The sequence below is a fragment of the Triticum urartu genome, chromosome 6A, assembly GCF_056163025.1.
Source record: "Triticum urartu cultivar PI428250 chromosome 6A, HENAU_Tu73, whole genome shotgun sequence".
Taxonomy (NCBI): domain Eukaryota; kingdom Viridiplantae; phylum Streptophyta; class Magnoliopsida; order Poales; family Poaceae; genus Triticum; species Triticum urartu.
Genome location: NC_141878.1, coordinates 512,744,077 through 512,765,022, shown reverse-complemented (window position 1 = coordinate 512,765,022; position 20,946 = coordinate 512,744,077).

Here is a 20,946-nt window from a genome sequence, read left to right as displayed (position 1 = left end):
TTCCAAAAGTCCATCAGAATGGAGTTTCTTCATGCGCTTTACACCGATATGACCTAAACGGCAGTGCCACAAATAAGTCGCACTATCATTATCAACTCTGCATCTTTTGGCTTCAACATTATGAATATGTGTGTTACTACTATCGAGATCCAACAAGAATAGACCACTCTTCAAGGGTGCATGACCATAAAAGATATTACTCATATAAATAGAACAACCATTATTCTCTGATTTAAATGAATAACCGTCTCGCATCAAACAAGATCCAGATATAATGTTCATGCTTAACGCTGGCACCAAATAACAATTATTTAGGTCTAATACTAATCCCGAAGGTAGATGTAGAGGTAGCGTGCCGACTGCGATCACATCGACTTTGGAACCGTTTCCCACGCGCATCGTCACCTCGTCCTTAACCAATCTTCGCTTGATCCGTAGTCCCTGTTTCGAGTTGCAAATATTAGCAACAGAACCAGTATCAAATACCCAGGTGCTACTGCGAGCATTAGTAAGGTACACATCAATAACATGTATATCACATATACCTTTGTTCACCTTGCCATCCTTCTTATCCGCCAAATACTTGGGGCAGTTCCACTTCCATTGACCAGTCTGCTTGCAATAGAAGCACTCAGTTTCAGGCTTAGGTCCAGGTTTGGGTTTCTTCTCTTGAGTAGAAACTTGCTTGCCACTCTTTTGAAGTTCCCCTTCTTCTTCCCTTTGCCCTTTTTCTTGAAACTAGTGGTCTTGTTGACCATCAACACTTGATGCTCCTTCTTGATTTCTACCTCCGCAGCTTTCAGCATCGCGAAGAGCTCGGGAATAGTCTTGTTCATCCCTTGCATGTTATAGTTCATCACGAAGCTCTTGTAGCTTGGTGGCAGTGATTGAAGAATTCTGTCAATGACGCTATCATCTGGGAGATTAACTCCCAATTGAATCAAGTGATTATTATACCCAGACATTTTGAGTATATGCTCACTGACAGAAATGTTCTCCTCCATCTTGCAGCTATAGAACTTATTGGAGACTTCATATCTCTCAATCCGGGCATTTGCTTGAAATATTAACTTCAACTCCTGAAACATCTCATATGCTCCATGACGTTCAAAACGTCGTTGAAGTCCCGATTCTAAGCCGTAAAGCATGGCACACTGAACTATCGAGTAGTCATCAACTTTGCTCTGCCAGATGTTCATAACATCCGGCGTTGCTCCTGCAGCAGGCCTGGCACCCAGCGGTGCTTCCAGGACGTAATTCTTCTGTGCAGCAATGAGGATAATCCTCAAGTTACGGACCCAGTCCGTGTAATTGCTACCATCATCTTTCAACTTTGCTTTCTCAAGGAACGCATTAAAATTCAACAGAACAACAGCACGAGCCATCTATCTACAATCAAACATAAACAAGCAAGATACTAATCTGGTACTAAGTTTCATGATAAATTTAAGTTCAGTTAATCAAGTTAATTAAAGAACTCCCACTTAGATAGACATCCCTCTAATCCTCTAAGTTATTACGTGATCCAAATCAACTAAACCATAACCGATCATCACGTGAGATGGAGTAGTTTTCAATGGTGAACATCGTTATGTTGATCGTATCTACTATATGATTCACGCTCGACCTTTCGGTCTCCGTGTTCTGAGGCCATATCTGTATATGCTTGGCTCGTCAAGTATAACCTGAGTATTCCGCGTGTGCAACTGTTTTGCACCCGTTGTATTTGAACGTAGAACCTATCACACCCGATCATCACGTGGTGTCTCAGCACGAAGAACTTTCGCAACGGTGCATACTCAGGGAGAACACTTCTTGATAATTTAGTGAGAGATCATCTTATAATGCTACCGTCAATCAAAGCAAGATAAGATGCATAAAAAGGATAAGCATCACATGCAATCAATATAAGTGATATGATATGGCCATCATCATATTGTGCTTGTGATCTCCATCTCCGAACCACCATCGTGATCACCATCGTCACCGGCGTGACACCTTTGATCTCCATCGTAGCATCGTTGTTGTCTCGCCAAGCTTATGCTTCCACGACTATCACTACCGCTTAGTAATAAAGTAAAGCATTACATCGCGATTTCATTGCATACAATAAAGCGACAACCATATGGCTCCTGCCAGTTGTCGATAACTCGGTTACAAAACATGATCATCTCATACAATAAAATTCAGCATCATGTCTTGACCATATCACATCACAACATGCCCTGCAAAAACAAGTTAGACGTCCTCTACTTTGTTGTTGCAAGTTTTACGTGGCTGCTATGGGCTTAAGCAAGAACCAATCTCACCTACACATCAAAACCACAACGATAGTTTGTCAAATAGACTCCGTTTTAACCTTCGCAAGGACCGGGCGTAGCCATACTCGGTTCAACTAAAGTTGGAGAGACAGTCGCCCGCAAGCCACCTATGTGCAAAGCACGTTGGGGGAACCGGTCTCGCGTAAGCGTACGCGTAAGGTTGGTCCGGGTCGTCTCGTCCAACAATGCCTCCGAACCAAAGTATGACATGCTGGTAGGCAGTATGACTTATATCGCCCACAACTCACTTGTGTTCTACTCGTGCATATAACATCAACATAAATAACCTAGCCTCGGATGCCACTATTGGGTTTCGTAGTAATTTCAAAATTTTCCTACGCTCACGCAAGATCATGTGATGCATAGCAACGAGAGGGGAGAGTGTTGTCTACGTACCCAACGCAGACCGACTGCGGAAGCGATGACACAACGTAGAGGAATTAGTCGTACGTCTTCACGATCCAACCGATCAAGCACCGAAGCTATGGCACCTCCGAGTTCGAGCACACGTTCAGCTCGATGACGATCCCCGGACTCTGATCCAGCAAAGTGTCAGGGAAGAGATCCATCAGCACGATGGCGTGGTGACGATCTTGATGCACTACAGCAGCAGGGCTTTGCCTAAACTCCGCTACAGTATTATCGAGGACTATGGTGGCAGGGGGCACCGCACACGGCTAAGGAATAGATTACGTGGATCAACTTATGTGTTCTAGGGTGCCTCTGCCTCAGTATATAAAGGACTAGAGGGGGGAGGCTGGCCGGCCAAGCTTGGCGCGCCTGGAGAGGCCCCCCAATCCTAGTTGGAATAGGATTCGCGGAGGGGGAAAAGAGAGAGAGGGGGCCGGCCACCTCTCCTAGTCCTAATAGGACTAGGGGAAGGGGGAGGCGTGCAGCCCATGTAGGGCTGCCTCTTCACTTTTCCACTAAGGCCCATCATGGCCCATTTAGCTCCCGGGGGGTTCCGGTAACCTTCCCGGTACTCCGGTAAAATCCCGATTTCACCCGGAACACTTTCGATGTCCAAATATAGGCTTCCAATATATCAATCTTTACGTCTCGACCATTCCGAGACTCGTTGTCATGTCCGTGATCACATCCGGGACTCCGAACAACCTTCGGTACATCAAAATGCATAAACTCATAATATAACTGTCATCATAACCTTAAGCGTGCGGACCCTACGGGTTCGAGAACAATGTAGACATGACCGAGACACATCTCCGGTCAATAACCAATAGCGGGACCTGGATGCCCATATTGGCTCCTACATATTCTACGAAGATCTTTTATCGGTCAGACCGCATAACAACATACGTTGTTCCCTTTGTCATCGGTATGTTACTTGCCCGAGATTCGATCGTCGGTATACCAATACCTAGTTCAATCTCGTTACCGGCGACTCTATTTACTCGTTCTGTAATACATCATCCCGCAACTAACTCATTTAGTTGCAATGCTTGCAAGGCTTTAATTGATGTGCATTACCGAGAGGGCCCAGAGATACCTCTCCGACAATCGGAGTGACAAAACCTAATCTCGAAATACGCCAACCCAACATGTACCTTTGGAGACACCTGTAGTACTCCTTTATAATCACCCAGTTACGTTGTGACGTTTGGTAGTACCCAAAGTGTTCCTCCGGTAAACGGGAGTTGCATAATCTCATAGTTATAGGAACATGTATAAGTCATGAAGAAAGCAATAGCAACATACTAAACGATCGGGTGCTAAGCTAATGGAATGGGTCATGTCAATCAGATCATTCAACTAATGATGTGACCTCGTGAATCAAATAACAACTCATTGTTCATGGTTAGGAAACATAACCATCTTTGATTAACGAGCTAGTCAAGTAGAGGCATACTAGTGACACTTTGTTTGTCTATGTATTCACACATGTATTATGTTTCTGGTTAATACAATTCTAGCATGAATAATAAACATTTATCATGATTATAAGGAAATAAATAATAACTTTATTATTGCCTCTAGGGCATATTTCCTTCACATGTCATGTAAACGACGGTAAGTGGTGAGAGCGTGTATGAAGAAGTACACCCCTGCAGGGTTAACATCCTCTATTTGAATAGCCGCGTCCACGGTAAAGGACTACTTGGTTGCCTATACAGTTCATAGACAAGTTAATAGTTACTACTAAAAGACTCAAGATAAGTGTGAGTACCGAGGATGGCCCTCTTGTAGGATGACGAGGGAGAATCCCCGGTGGAGTATTCTGTTGGTGATTAGTGGACTCGTGTGTGAAAACTATTTTACTAGTGGTGTCTCGTAGGATAGCTTAGCCAAGAGTCAAAGATGGCTTGCTGCAATAACTCCACCACCTTCTTGAGAATGAGCATGTATAGTAGGTTCTGTTGTAAGACTTGCTGAGTACCTTTGTACTCATGTTTGCTTAATTACTGTTTTCAGACGACAACACCGCCCCCTCCGATGGGTTTTATGTAGATCTCGACGTCGATGAGTGACTTGCCACCTAGGTGGTGATCCTGGCCATGGAGGGCCCTATGTAGATAGAAAGGCTTCGAGAAGCCTTCTTTCTTTCTAGTGTTTGTACTCAGACTATTTGCTTCCGCATGTGCTTGTATGCTTGTATGACTTGAGTGTCGGGTCATGTGACCCCTACCTGTATGAACATGTTATGTATGGCTCTCTGGAGCCTTTAAATAAAGTACTTGAGTTGTAGAGTTTTGTTGTGATGCCATGTTGTATTTGCACATATCGAGCATATTGTGTGTATGATTGAAATGCTTGGTACGTGTGGGATCCGACAATCTAGTTGTTTATCCTTGGCAGCCTTTCTTATGGGGAAATGTAGTCTAGTGCTCCTCGAGCCATAGTAGTCCGCTACAGCCCGGTTCACCGGAGTCCTGCTAGCCCAGCACTACTGCTCAGGACACTTGACTGGCCGGCATGTGTTTCACTTCGTTCCTATGTCTGTCCCTTCGGGGAAATGTCACGCGGTGACTTCCGGAGTCCTGCCTAGCCTGCTACAGCCCGGGTTCCCCGGAGTCCTGTTAGCCCAGTGCTACAGCCCAGATTCACTCGCTGATGACCGACATGCTCGATGTGATTCATGTATGCGTGTCTCCATAGGTCTGTGCCGCTTTGGGTTCACGACTAGCCATGTCGGCCCGGGTTCTCTGTCATATGGATGCTAGCGACACTATCATATACGTGAGCCAAAAGGCGCAAACAGTCCCGGGCCATGGTATGGCGACACCCGTGGGGATACCGTGCATGAGGCCGCAATGTGATATGATGTGTTACCGGTTAGATCGATGTGACTTGGAATCGGGGTCCTGACAGCGTTGGTATCAGAGCCTGACTGCCTGTAGGTTTATCAAGCCAACTGGTCGAAGTTGTGTCTAGAAATGCTTTAGTTATGTAGGGGAATTGATTGTGGAAGGGAATGTAAGGCTCTTTTTACTCCTTTACCTTATGCCCTTCTGATCTGAGTCAACCTCTTCTTTTCTACGGGGATTAAGAACTAGGCCTTCTCATCTATCTATCAGGATGACGTGTTACTAATCCGTAGAGACTTATAGGATTGATGGATTTAAGCCCCGGTTCAGTTTCTACTACTTCCGTGTGTTCATAGTTGGTCTCGGAACCTTGACATTGTGCTTCTGAGTGGTTATGCCACCATTTTTGCAGGATGTCTCAAATCCTTTTCTGATCATTTACAGTCGTTATGCTGTCCGAGTCATCTTAGGTTTCTAGATAGTCTGATGCACTTGCAATCATTCCTCCATGTTCCTGATGTCCATTTGGGCCAGATTAATCACACCAATCGGTGAGTTGAGGTACTCTGTTGCCTCGACATATATGTTGGAGCTATTATTATGACCCTAGTTGTTTTAGGGAGTCACCTAGTAATCTAGCCATGTTTTGTGTTCCCAGTGTGCTGATTCTGGCCACCATTCTTGAAAGCATCCCGTGATGCCATTTAGTAGTAGGTATTCTATTCCTGGGTTCTTGAACCCGAGATTCACCCTACTTACCTCATGTTGATAGTGTTGCTAGTTCCTTTAGGATATTAGTAACCTTTGCGATAGTCCTCGAGGTCCATGGTATTTCCTTCTTCCAAATACCATGAACCACTTATGGCCGAAGTTTGTTGGATCAAAAGATCACAACCAGAGTGCTCTTGATGAGTTCTCCTTTCTGTATTGTGAATCTGCTAGTCCTACCTTTCTGCATGGGTTGTCCGGAAGAAATGTTGAGCTTTTCTCGACATACTAATCTATGCATCCACAACTCAGAAAATTATATGTTCCTCGAGTTGCTCCTCTTCAGTTGTATCCCAACCATCTTCTATCAGTTGATAGCCAGGAGTATGTGTGCATTTGTGTTCATCGATGCCTATTATTCTTGTGGTCCGTCAAGCCATTCTATTCCAGAATGACTAGGAGAAACAAACTCCAGTACCTCATCCATATCTAGGATTGGGTCAAATTAGTTGTATCCCATAGATCAAAATGCCAATCCAGCTTTTGTTCTGTTCTACCTTGGAGTTCTACCCTATTCATGCCAAGAATATCATAGGAATTGCACCATATCTTATGAATTTTTGACGCAGTGATACTTCTTGCCATCATTGTTCATTCCTCGGTTCCTGTGTTATCGTAACCGGAATGCCGACAAGTGAATCGTGATGTGTGAAATCAATACTCCTAGCAACTTCGTTGCTTGGTAGTTAAAGGACAATATTCTCATCCTTAGCGTGTTGGTTACTGAACCATCGTTCTGAGATTGATCGTGCTACCTAGTCCTTATTTCCGGTGCACTTTTCGATTAATGAGTTAGGGTAGTGTCAATCCTTGCTTATTTGATCATATCGTCTTGCCCTGAAAAGCAAGATTGTTCTCGAGTTTAGTGACATATCGGTGGTTCGTGATTTTCCGAATATCTTCTCGGAAGTATTACCAGGTTGTTCCCTGATCTCTATGTTGAGTTCGTGATCATGTTGGTTTTTCTCTAAACCATCCATTCTCCAAGAATCTGTGTTGGATACCCCCGAGCTAGTTGGTTAAGCTAAACAACAACTTGGAGAGTTGGAAGATGGAACCTTGTCTGACTTAGTTCATGCTGATATCCTTGTGTGTGTGTGTGTGTTGAAGATAGATGATATCTTCATCGACTGATCCCCGTGATCAGTTGTTGAACCTATTGTGTTGTCCAAACCTTGATTTGAGTATGGGCTATCGTCAAATCAAGTTAAAACCAACGATATTCGTAATGTTGTCTTACTCGTGGTTGATCCCTCGAGCATACACCATTACATCTTTTGGTCTGACCAATGCTATCACCGTGTTCACATGATGGTGGAAGTCCAGTGATATGGAAAATTCTGATGAGTTGTTTTTGAGCCCATCAACAGCATTTTGTCTCCCCCATGATTCATGTTGAACATCAACCTAGTGTTGAAAACCTTGTAAGCAATGCCTTCGTGTTTCGTTCATGAAGCTTATGCTTGGACGAAAGAAGTGACTTTCTCCAAGTTCACGTGCACTAGGTGTAAGTTGCCGCCATGAATTTGAGAAAGGTTTGTTTTGTTTCCCTTGGAATCATCCCAAATCAGTCATGCATATGTGTGAAGTATTCTATGGTTTGGTAGATTAATTACCTCCACTCCATATGTGTTCCTAGCACACCAAGCCACTGATTGGTTTGTTCAAGGAGAAGAAGTTTCTTCTTGGGAGCTAGACTTACGCAAGGACTTCGATACCCTCATTGATGGTTCCCTCCTGAACTCGGTAGTGTTTCGTTGTAAGACTACCAGGTGGCCATGCTTGTCTAGGACAACGTGTTCACATGCTTGTAGCAGAACCAGCTCATGTTTTGGAGCTTACTATCGTAGTTCATTCCCCGAGAATCTCGCAACGTCATCTCATTGATTTGTATTGCAAACCTTCATTTTTATTTCTAGACTTGATGAGTCTGGAATATCCTGACACCAACCAGATCTGAATCTCAGGCAGATATGATGGTTGGAACACACTCCAAGAACTATAAAATTGGTCTCCCTATAACCGGTAAAGTGGATGTCGTGGCCAACACACCTAGCCGGAAGACCTATTATTGTAGTATCTTGATTGAGGAAGTTGGCCACCGCCCCATAAGGATTTCGTAGGATTTACTCCAGATGTTGTTCCTTATGGATCTATTGTATTCCGAAGTCCGACCACTACTTGATGGCTATGTTGATGCTTTAAAGCATGACAGTGGTAACCAGTACATCAAGGAGAACATTAGAAGCGGAGTGCTAAATGTCTCTCGGTCGATCATCCAGATTTCATTCCCTTGGCCTCGCTAAGGTGAAATCTGAGAAAGGGTTGTCTTTCTATGCATCTGCATTGTCCATCACTATTCGTCAAGGTAGTAAGATGTGTTGCCAGGATCCTCGCCCCGGATGTTGGTAGAACCTTGATGAATATGGAAATGCTCAAGTTCTTGAGAGCACGCGCAAGCAAAATCATCCCTTGCGTTTTCTTCAACAAGGTAGTCCATATCATCCATTCTACTCCAGGTATGCCATCCCTTTGTACTCCGCCAAATGATTGTTGTGAATTGCCTTAGGATGGTATAAAGAGTTTCAATGATCTCTGAATCAAAAGTAATTCTTTTTGCCACTTAAGGGAATAGCTCTACGAGCCACCTCCTCTAAGGTGCCCCGTACGACATGAAGGGCAACTTAACTCCTCGCTACTTGAAACGCATCCACCATCTTCTTAAGCATGGAAATGTTGCCTACCAAATTGAACCTTTGTTATCAGTTTCTCTCCATCCGTCTTGATGTGTGCATTGTGTCCCAGCTTAAGAGATGTTATATCGTCTCATTCCATGAGTTGATCGTGTATCGCTTGATCTTTGTGAAGATCGAATTCTGTCAAGTTTCCTCTCTTGCGTCATCATAGTTGCAAGAAGATTTCAAAGCAAAGACATCAAGATCAATTGGAGAAATGAATCAACATCCTCGAGAAGGGCATCTGGATCGTGAAGATCGTGTTAGCTCTGTGTTCCCTCTGTCTTCTTACCTCACGTCTTGAATCTCGGGACGAGATTCTTGTTTAGTGGGGGTGAGTTGTCACAGCCCTAGATTATTTGTGTGCAATAGTTGCATTTGCATCCATGCATCATGGCAATCTTTCCTTAAACCTGAAATGGGGATTAACAAACCCTAGCACTCCTTTGAAAACTAGGATCAACCAAAAGAATATTTTTCAATGAACCCAAAAATGCCTTAATTAATGTTTGATAATTTTGGCAAGGGTTTTGATCCAAGCCAAAAATAGTGAACATTTTTAGGGAATTAATTGGGATTTGATTTAATCCACTAATGTATTTGAGTTGGAGCAAATAAATCCTATAAATATTTTTATTGCTCCAATAATTCTGAAACTTCTTGTGGAGCTCTGGGTTAAACCATTTTGCATCCACAATTATTTCCAGAAGCTGCAAAAATTGAATTGGTTTCAAAACCAAATTCAAAACAAACCTGCAAAATAGAAAACAGAACAGAATTAGAAAAAAATAGGATAGGACAAAAACCTTACCTGCAGCCCACCTGGTGGCCCAGCAGTTTCGGCCCAGCCCACCAGGGGCATACCTGTCTTCAACCTCTGCCTATTGGCAGAGGCGAGGCCGAGCACGGCGCCTGCGTAGGCCGGCACGCAGCTGCCTGCCTGGCCCTCCCTGGCCGGCGCGATGCTGGGGATCGCCACCCCGTGGCCGTCTGGAACCTGCTGACCCCCCTGCTCTTTCTCTCTTCCCCGAATGGTCTCCCCCTCCTCTGTTCTCTCCACTGAGCGCAGTCGTCGCCGCCGCTCACCACCACCGCGGCCACCGCACTCCCCACGCCCTGCCGCAGTGCCAAATCACTCCGCCACGACACCTCGCTTCTTCAAGCTGAATAACACCACCCCTGACGGCCTATAGTGACGCCCCCGAGCTTGTCTTCCTCACCGGCATCCCACGACCACCGCCGTCGATTCGCCGTCTCTGCCGCCTCCTCGACCCAGCTGAGCTTCTCCTCGACACTACGGTGAGCTCTGCCGTATTTCCCCCTGCTCCCTAAGCTCGTTTTTGTCCCCAGCTAGCTTCCCTGTCGGACCCGAAAGCTCGCCGCCGTCATGCTTCATCACCGCCGCGGCGAGAGTCAGTTATGACCGCAACCGGGCACTGAAACATGCTCAGAACGCCGTCAGGAGCCTAGAACATGTTGGGGAACGTAGTAATTTCAAAAAAATTCCTACGCACATGCAAGATCATGGTGATGCATAGCAACGAGAGGGGAGAGTGTTGTCTATGTACCCTCGTAGACCGACAGCAGAAGCGTTATGACAACACGGTTGATGTAGTCGTACGTCTTCACGGCCCGACCGATCAAGCACCGAAACTACGGCACCTCCGAGTTCTAGCACACATTCAGCTCGATGACGATCCCCGGACTCCGATCCAGCAAAGTGTCGGGGAAGAGTTTCGTCAGCACGACAGCGTGGTGACGATCTTGATGTTCTACCGTCGCAGGGCTTCGCCTGAGCACCGCTACAATATTATCGAGGATTATGGTGGAGGGGGGCACCGCACACGGCAAAGAGAACGATCTCCAAGATCAACTTGTGTGTCTAGAGGTGCCCCTGAGGGAGTCCTGGATTAGGGGGTGTCCGGATGGCCGGACTATACCTTCAGCCGGACTCCTGGACTATGAAGATACAAGATTGAAGACTTCATCCCGTGTCCGGAAGGGACTTTCCTTGGCGTGGAAGGCAAGCTTGGCGATACGGATATGTGGATCTCCTACCATTGTAACCGACTTTGTGTAACCCTAACCCTCTCCAGTGTCTATATAAACCGGAGGGTTTTAGTCCGTAGGACAACATACAGAACAACAATCATACCATAGGCTAGCTTCTAGGGTTTAGCCTCTCCGATCTCGTGGTAGATCTACTCTTGTACTACCCATATCATCAATATTAATCAAGCAGTACGTAGGGTTTTACCTCCATCAAGAAGGCCCGAACCTGGGTAAAACTTCCTGTCCCTTGTCTCCTGTTACCATCCAGCCTAGACGCACAGTTCGGGACCCCCTACCTGAGATCCGCCGGTTTTGACACCGACATTGGCGCTTTCATTGAGAGTTCCTCTGTGTCGTCACCGTCAGGCTTGATGGCTCCTACGATCATCAATAGCGATGCAGTCCAGGGTGAGATCTTCCTCCCCGGACAGATCTTCGTCTTCGGCGGCTTCGCACTATGGGCCAATTCACTTGGCCATCTGGAGCAGATCGAAAGCTATGCCCCTGGCCGTCAGGTCAGATTTGGAAGTTTAAACTACACGGCTGTCATCCGCGGGGACTTGATCTTCGACGGATTTGAGCCACTGCCGAGCGCGCCGCACTGTCACGACGAGCATGATCTAGCTCTGCCGCCGAACAGTGCCCTGGAGGCTGCACCCGCATCGGCATCGACCCTTAATTCGGAGCCAACAGCGCCGATCGAGGATGGGTGGTTGGACGCTGCCTCGGGGGCTGTGATCTCAACGGTGATCAAGCCGAACACCAGCCCCGCACTCCACGAGACTCGTGACTCCTCTCTGGACTCTGAACCCTCCGCGCCCCTGCCAATCGAATCCGATTGGGCGCCGATCATGGAGTTTACTGCCGCGGACATCTTTCAGCAGTCGTCTTTCGGCGATATTTTGAAGACACTAAAGTCTCTCTCTTTATCAGGAGAGCCCAAGCCGGACTACGGTCAGCAAGGTTGGGATACGGACGATGAAGAAATTCAAAGCCCACCCACCACCCACTTTGTAGCCACTGTTAACGATTTAACCGACATGCTCGACTTCGACTCCGAAGACATCGACGGTATGGACGCCGATGCAGGAGACGATGAAGAACCAGCGCCTATTGGGCCCTGGAAAGCCACCTCGTCATATGACATATACATGGTGGACACCCCAAAAAAAGGAGATGGCGATGGAACAGCGGAGGATGACCCCTCCAAGAAACAGCCTAAGCGCCGGCGTCAGCGGCGCCGCTCAAAATCCCGCCAAAGCAAATACGGCGATTCCAGCACGGGAGATAATAATACTCCGGAGAGTGCCGAAGAAAACCCCCTCCAGCAAGATTCAGCACAGGAGGATGGAGAAGCCAGCCCTCATGAGAGAGCGGCAGACAGAGAGGCCGAGGACGATAATTATACGCCTCCCTCCAAAGACGAGGCAAGTCTCGACGACGACGAATTCGTCATGCCAGAGGATCCCGTCAAGCAAGAGCGTTTTCAACGCAGGCTTATGGCCATGGCAAGAAGCCTCAAGAAAAAATAGCAACAGCTTAGAGCTGATCAAGATTTGCTAGTCGACGGATGGACTGAAGTCCTTGCGGCCGAAGAGCATAAACTCGAACGCCCCTCCAAGAGCTACCCAAAGCGCAGGTTGCTACCCCGATTAGAGGAGGAAGCACTTAAACCTACATCACCAACACTTGATACGGCCGACCGGCCACCTTGTGGCCGCGACAGAGAGGCCTCTCGGCCCTCCACTCAAGCAGGATCCCGTACTAAGGCACGGGAAAATGCGCCAGACCTGCCAGATATGTTGGAGGACAAGGCAAGGCAAACAAGATCGATCTACGGATCGCATGGGCGCCCCACGACTCGAGACGGTAACCGTCACGCCGGACACAAATCCGGTAGGGCCAAACACAGTAGACAAAGCTCATTGGAGCTACGTCGTGATATAGCCCAGTACAGAGGCGCCGCACACCCACTATGCTTCACAGACGAAGTAATGGATCATCAAATCCCCGAGGGTTTCAAACCCGTAAACATCGAATCATATGATGGCACAACAGATCCTGCGGTATGGATCGAGGATTATCTCCTTCATATCCATATGGGCCGCGGTGATGATCTCCACGCCATCAAATACCTCCCACTCAAGCTTAAAGGACCAGCTCGGCATTGGCTTAACAGCTTGTCAGCAGGATCAATCAGTTGTTGGGAGGACCTGGAAGCCGCATTCCTCGACAATTTCCAGGGCACTTATATGCGACCCCCAGACGCAGATGACCTAAGCCACGTAATTCAGCAGCCAGATGAACCGGCCAGGCAATTCTGGACACGGTTCCTAACAAAGAAAAATCAAATAGTCGACTGTCTGGACGCAGAGGCCCTAGCAGCCTTCAAGCACAATATCCGTGACGAGTGGCTTGCCCGGCACCTTGGACAGGAAAAGCCGAAATCTATGGCAGCACTCACGACACTCATGACCCGCTTTTGCGCAGGAGAAGATAGCTGGCTTGCTCGTAGCAACAATATGACCAAGAACCCTGGTAATTCGGATACCAGGGACAGTAGTCGCAGGTCGCGTCGCAACAAGCAGAAGCGCCGCATTAACGGCGACAATGCTGAGGATACGACAGTTAATGCCGGATACAGAGGCTATAAATCCGGTCAGCGGAAAAAGCCATTCAAAAGAAATCCTAGGGGCCCGTCCAGTTTGGACCGAATACTCGACCGCTTGTGCCAGATACATGGCACCCCCGAAAAGCCGGCCAATCACACCAATAGGGATTGTTGGGTGTTCAAGCAGGCAGGCAAGTTAAATGCCGAAAATACTAACAAGGGGCTGCATAGCGATGACGACGAAGAGCCCTGGCCGCCGAACAACAGTGGACAGAAGGGTTTTCTCCCACAAGTGTGGACGGTGAACATGATATACGCAACCCACATCCCCAAGAGGGAGCGGAAGCGCGCGTTAAGGCACGTATACGCGGTAGAGCCTGTCGCCCCAAAGTTCAACCCATGGTCCTCCTGCCCGATCACCTTTGATCGAAGGGACCATCCCACTAGCACCCATCCTGGCGGATTCGCCGCATTGGTTCTAGACCCAATTATTGACGGATTTCATCTCACTAAAGTCCTTATGGACGGCGGCAGCAGCCTGAACCTGCTTTACCAGGATACAGTGCGGAAAATGGGCATAGATCCCTCGAGGATTAAGCCCACCAAAATGACCTTTAAAGGCGTAATACCAAGTGTAGAGGACAACTGTATAGGCTCAGTCACAATTGAAGTGGTCTTCGGATCTCTGGATAATTTCCGAAGCGAGGAGTTAATCTTCGACATAGTCCCATTCCGAAGTGGCTATCACGCACTGCTCGGGCGAACCGCATTCGCGAAGTTCAATGTGGTACCGCACTACACATACCTTAAGCTCAAGATGCCAGGCCCTCAAGGAGTAATTACGGTCAATGGAAACACCGAACGCTCTCTCCGAACGGAGGAGCACACGGCGGCCCTTGCAGCGGAAGTACAAAGCAGACTCTCCAGGCAGTTCTCCAGTCCGGCCATTAAACGTCCGGACACCGTCAAGCTCGCCCGGAGTAACCTACAACAAGACCGCCTAGCACGTTCCGAGCAGGCGTAGCAATGCGGCCCCAACCCCAGCCCTCGCAAAAATGCGACGCCAGTGCTTCGCGTACATAACTACGCTCTAGAAATACCATGGGTACAGGGGAGGGGCACCATCACGGCACGCCCGAAACACGGCTTAACCCGCACCAGGGGCTGCCGATTTTTTTTAATTTTCTCTTACTTTCAGAACTCCACTCTTCGGAAGGCCTGTTCGGCAGTTCAATTGCTGCACAAACGATGCAAGACCCAGGGAAGCAGACAAGCGATGCCGCATTACGGAACTCCCAGGTGGTCTCTATCATGAGCAGTATACCTGTTTCGCATACCATTCCACAACCTGCCCCTGGAACGGACATGTTAAATAGTCCAACCTTTTTGCTTATCGCATTATTTTGTATCGTTCTGCTTTGATCGCAGCCCTTTTTAATAAATAATGCAAAGCTTTTGTCTATTTTTGCATTACTCTTTTTTTACAAATATATGTTCCTTAACGACATGTTGCACCCGTACACTTTGGTACGGCCAAAATGCGCCAGGGGCTTTAGTACCCCTCAATATGGTGTGAGAAGTCCGAACACTTTAACAAGTGAGGCACCCCGAACTTATAGCATTATATGCATCGGCTCCGAATCATGTCTTGGGTCAATAGTTGGGTTTGCCTGGCTCCTATGTTTTGGTGCCTTACGCTCCGCTGTATCGGCTAAGGTAGCACTAGGAGAACTACTGCGATTGTGCCCCAGTTGAGCTGGGTCGAGCACCTCAGTAGAGAAAGCTAAAACTGACTGTCATGATGAAGCGAGAGCCGGTCGCTGTTCGAGAGGTTTTTCGAGTCCCTAAAGACTTATGCTGCTTAGAGCGAGGAGTCGGCTCTGTCCGACCAAGGCGTGGATAGCGCCCCGAACTCGGTCTTCCAAATACCAGGGGCTTCGCCGAAATTTAAAATTATAGAATTCTATGGCTAAGTGAGAGTGTTCATGCATTATAGTCCGATTTCCTTGTTCGTTGTGCTGAGCGCCTCCCTCAAAGGACCCAAACATGGGAAAAAGAGCGCTCAGGTTTATCCCTGAACACCCCAGCACTAGCGGCACGGGGGCAGAAGCCGACGACTCGCCATCTCTCAGAATTGATAAACAGCCGCACAGAAGGTAATATTTTAAATTCCAGCAGCATTCCTTAGCGCATATGAACAAGTTTTCAGTGCACAGGACAAAACGAGCGAGTTTTACTCAAAAAATACATCCCTGGAACATTCATCCGCCACAAGGCGGGAACCCTTCAGAACATCCGTATAATAATTCTCGGGCTTGCGATGCTCTTTCCCCGGCGGTGGCCCGTCCTTCACAAGCTTCGCAGCATCCAGCTTGCCCCAGTGCACCTTAGCACGGGCAAGTGCCCTACGGGCACCTTCAATGCAGACGGAGCGCTTGATGACTTCGAGCCTTGGACAGGCCCCCACCAGCCGCCGCACCAGCCCGAAATAGCTCCCAGGTAGAGCCTCTCCAGGCCACAGTCGAACTATGAGGCCCTTCATGGCCTGTTCGGCCGCCTTGTGGAGCTCGACCAGTTGCTTCAGCTGGTCGCTTAGGGGCACGGGGTGTCCGGCCTCAGCATACTGAGACCAGAACACCTTTTCTTGTCGAGCTGCCCTCCTCGGCTCGATAGAATGCGGCGGCATCGGACACGCTACGGGGAAGATCTGCGAATTGTCCTGGAGAGCTCCGGATTCGGGTAAGTAACAAGTAACTCACGCTTATGTGTTTGCTTTGCATAAAGAATGCCTTACCCGCCGCTATCTTTTTCACCGCATCCAACTCCTGGAGGGTCTTCTGGGATTCGGCCTTGGCAGACTTGGCATTTTCAATAGCCATCGCGAGCTCGGACGCTCGCGTCTTTGACTCAAGCTTCAAACTCTCATGTTTTTTCATGAGGGCCTGGAGCTCTTGCTGCACCTTGCCAACCTGGGCCTCATACTTCTCCCGCTCGATGCGCTTTGTGGCTGCCCTATTCTCGGCCTCGACCAGCGCTTGCTTAAGGGTCACCTCCTCCGACGTGGCCCCTACAATAGCCACGATAATCCTGTCATTTTTTGCAATTGCACCTTTTTTATATATATTTAAACAAGGTATTTCTTACCTTCCTTGTCCTCAAGCTGCTTCTTGGCACGCCCGAGCTCTTGCTCGGACTGCTCGAGGTTCTGCTTCAGCGTGTCCACTTCCGCAGTCAGTGCGGCGGAAGCTAGTAGAGAAGCCTGCATACGCATATTGACTCCTTTTTGTTAGACTCCTGCGAATTTTATTTGATCCTCTCTTCGGCTTTTCTTCCCGAACGCCAAACAGAGCATCAGGGGCTACTGTCTATGCGGTAATATTATTTACACATTCTTTACTTACCTCAAAGCCTGTTAAAAGGCTAGTACAAGCTTCAGTAAGTCCGCTCTTGGCGGACTGAACCTTCTGGACCACCGCACTCATAATGGTGCGGTGATCCTCGTCGATGGAGGCGCCTTTGAGCACCTCCAACAGATTGTCCGGCGCCTCCGGTTGGACGGGGGTCACCAGCACGGTGGGCTTGCTCCTCTTGGAAGGAGGTCGCCCGCCAGACTCTGGAACCTTTGAAGGTTCCGGAGCGGTGTCCGGCCTAGAGCCGGACTTGGAGCCCTGGGGGGTTTTATCCCCTTTACTCCTGGAGTCTGGGAGGTCGCCTTGCGGCGCCTCCAGGACCACCTCTTCCCGGCTTGGAACCTGTTGGGACAACACTTCGGCGTCGTCCGTAGGGCGGGGGGAGGAAGCCGTCGGAAGCGAATTCACATCCGACGAGTCCAGTGAACCGCTCGACGACGCGTCGAGCCGGTCTTTGGGTGGGCTGCATAATCATATTCGACATAAGGGAAAGCTGTGCAATAAAGGAATACTATGAATTACTCTGGTATCCGGATACTTACGATTTCGCCAGGGGCTTGGCCCTGAGCGGCCACTCCTCTCCGCCGTTGTCGGCGTCGGTGGAGTAGTCCGAAGGAAGGGTTTTCCCCTTCTTGGACCCTTCGGCCTCCTCAGTAAGGGCGGCCTTCCTTTTCTTCTCTCCCCCCGCTGGAGGGGGAGAGGTCTCTTCTTCCTCCTCCTCGTCTTCACAGGAGGAATGCGCCTTGGAGCCGTCGGATGATGAACCCGACACCTCGTGGCGCCGGGCACTTTTTCGAGTCCCCGTGTCCCTCTTTGCTGCCTTCTTCTCCGGCACTACATAGGGTGCCGGAACCAGCAGCTTCGCCAAGCGGGCATCGGCTGGGTCTTTGGGCAAAGGAGCCGGACAATCGATCTATCCGGACTTCGCCTGACAAACCTTTCAAAGGTAAGGGAGCTTAGATCCCGCATAGAGTTAAACTATGAAAAACTAATACCCTGTAAAAGGTACGAACAACTTACCGCGCTAGCGTGATGCTGCGCGCTGAATCCGCGATCCTCGGTAGCGGATGCGGGAGCCTCGGCGCCCTTGAAAAGCACCTTCCAGACATCTTCGTACATCGTGTCAAAGAGCCTGCTCAGAGTTCGGTGCTGCGCCGGGTTGAACTCCCACAGATTGAAGGCCCGTTGTTGACACAGGAGGATCTGGGGGATGAGCATGACCTGGACTACATTTACAGGCCAGAGCTGCTTGTCCACCAGGGTTTGGATGCATGTTTGCAGTCCAGTCACCTCTCCTTTGCTGCCCCACGACAGGCCCATCTCTTTCCAGGATGTGAGCCGCATTGGGGGTCCGGACCGGAACTCGGGGGCTGCGACCCACTCAGGGTCGCGCGGCTCGGTGATGTAAAACCACCCCGATTGCCACCCCTTCAGGGTCTCCACAAAGGAGCCCTCGAGCCATAAGACGTTGGGCATCTTGCCCATCATGGCGCCTCCGCACTCCGCCTGGTTTATGCGCACCACCTTCGGCTTGACATTGAAAGTCTTGAGCCATAGGCCGAAATGGGGGCGGATGCAGAGGAAAGCCTCGCACACGACGATAAACCCTGAGATGTTGAGGATGAAGTTCGGGGCCAGATCATGGAAATCCAGGCCGTAGTAGAACATGAGTCCCCGGACGAATGGGTGGATAGGAAAGCCCAGTCCGTGGAGGAAGTGGGGAAGGAACACTACCCTCTCATGGGGCCTTGGGGTGGGGAGGAGCTGCCCCTCTTCGGGAAGCCGGTACGCGATGTCGTTAGACAAGTATCCAGCCTTCCTCAGTTTTTTGATGTGTCCCTCCGTGATGGAGGAGACCATCCACTTGCCTCCCGCTCCGGACATGGCTGGAGAGGGTTGAGGTGGGGAGTGCGGACTTGGGCGCTGGAGCTTGAGTGCGCGAAAATGGATAGGCAAAGGAGGAAGAAGGCATAGGTGAAAAGGTGGATCCTTATCCCCTTATATGGGTGGACGCAACTGCGTGTCCCCACCAGCCTGGTAAAACTTGCTTATCTCCAAGCGCCGTAATCAATGGCGCGGTTGGGTTACCCACGCCCGTATTGATGAGAATCCCGGAATCAGGGGACACGATCTCTGCTTTAACAAGACGTGCCAAGGAAACCGCCGCGCATGACATGCTGAGGTGGGATAATAAAATGATTTGAATAAAGGCTTAGCCGTGGTGCATCACACTACGGAATACGTCAGCAGATTAGATTTGTGTAAATATTATTCTCTCTATGGTAATATGTGGAAACTTATTTTGCAGAGCCGGACACTATCTTTGTGTTCAAAATCTTCTATGAAGTACTTGGAGGAGGAACCCGCCTTGCAATGCCAAAGACAATCTGCGCGCCAGACTCGTCGTCATTGAAGCCTGGTTCAGGGGCTACTGTGGGAGTTCGGGATTAGGGGGTGTCCGGATGGCCGGACTATACCTTCAGCCGGACTCCTGGACTATGAAGATACAAGATTGAAGACTTCGTCCCGTGTCCGGAAGGGACTTTCCTTGGCGTGGAAGGCAAGCTTGGCGATACGGATATGTGGATCTCCTACCATTGTAACCGACTTTGTGTAACCCTAACCCTCTCCGGTGTCTATATAAACCGGAGGGTTTTAGTCCGTAGGACAACATACAGAACAACAATCATACCATAGGCTAGCTTCTAGGGTTTAGCCTCTCCGATCTCGTGGTAGATCTACTCTTGTACTACCCATATCATCAATATTAATCAAGCAGGACGTAGGGTTTTACCTCCATCAAGAGGGCCCGGACCTGGGTAAAACTTCATGTCCCTTGTCTCCTGTTACCATCCAGCCTAGACACACAGTTCGGGACCCCCTACCCGAGATCCACCGGTTTTGACACCGACAGCCCCCCTGCCCCCGTATATAAAGAAGAAAGGGGGGAGGCCGTCCGGCCCTTGGGGCGCGCCAAGGAGGAGGAGTCCTCCTCCTAGTAGGAGTAGGACTCCCCTCTTTCCTACTCCTACTAGGAGGGGGAAAGGAAGGGGGAGAGGGAGAAGGAAAGGGGGGCTCCGCCCCCCTCTCCTAGTCCAATTCGGACCAGAGTGGGAGGGGGCGCGTGGCCCACCCTGGCCGCCCCTCTCTCTCTCCACTAGGGCCCATAAAGCCCATTACTTCTCCCGGGGGGTTCCAGTAACCCTCTGGCACTCCGGTTTTCTCTGAAATCACCCGGAACACTTCTGGTGTCCGAATATAGCTGTCCAATATATCAATCTTTATGTCTCGACCATTTCGAGACTCCTCGTCATGTCCGTGATCACATCCGAGACTTCGAACAATCTTCGGTACATCAAAATATATAAACTCATAATGAAACTATCATCGTAACGTTAAGCGTGCGGACCCTATGGGTTCGAGAATAATGTAGACGTGACCGAGACACGTCTCCAGTCAATAACCAATAGCGGAACCTGGATGCTCATATTGTCTCCTACATATTCTACGAAGATCTTTATCGGTCAGACCGCATAACAACATACGTTGTTCCCTTTGTCATCGGTATGTTACTTACCCGAGATTCGATCGTCGGTATCTCAATACCTAGTTCAATCTCGTTACCGGCAAGTCTCTTTACTCGTTTTGTAATAAATCATCTTGCAACTAACTCATTAGTTGCAATGCTTGCAAGGCTTATGTGATGTGCATTACCGAGAGGGCCCAGAGATACCTCTCCGACAATCGGAGTGACAAATCCTAATCTCGAAATACGCCAACCCAACA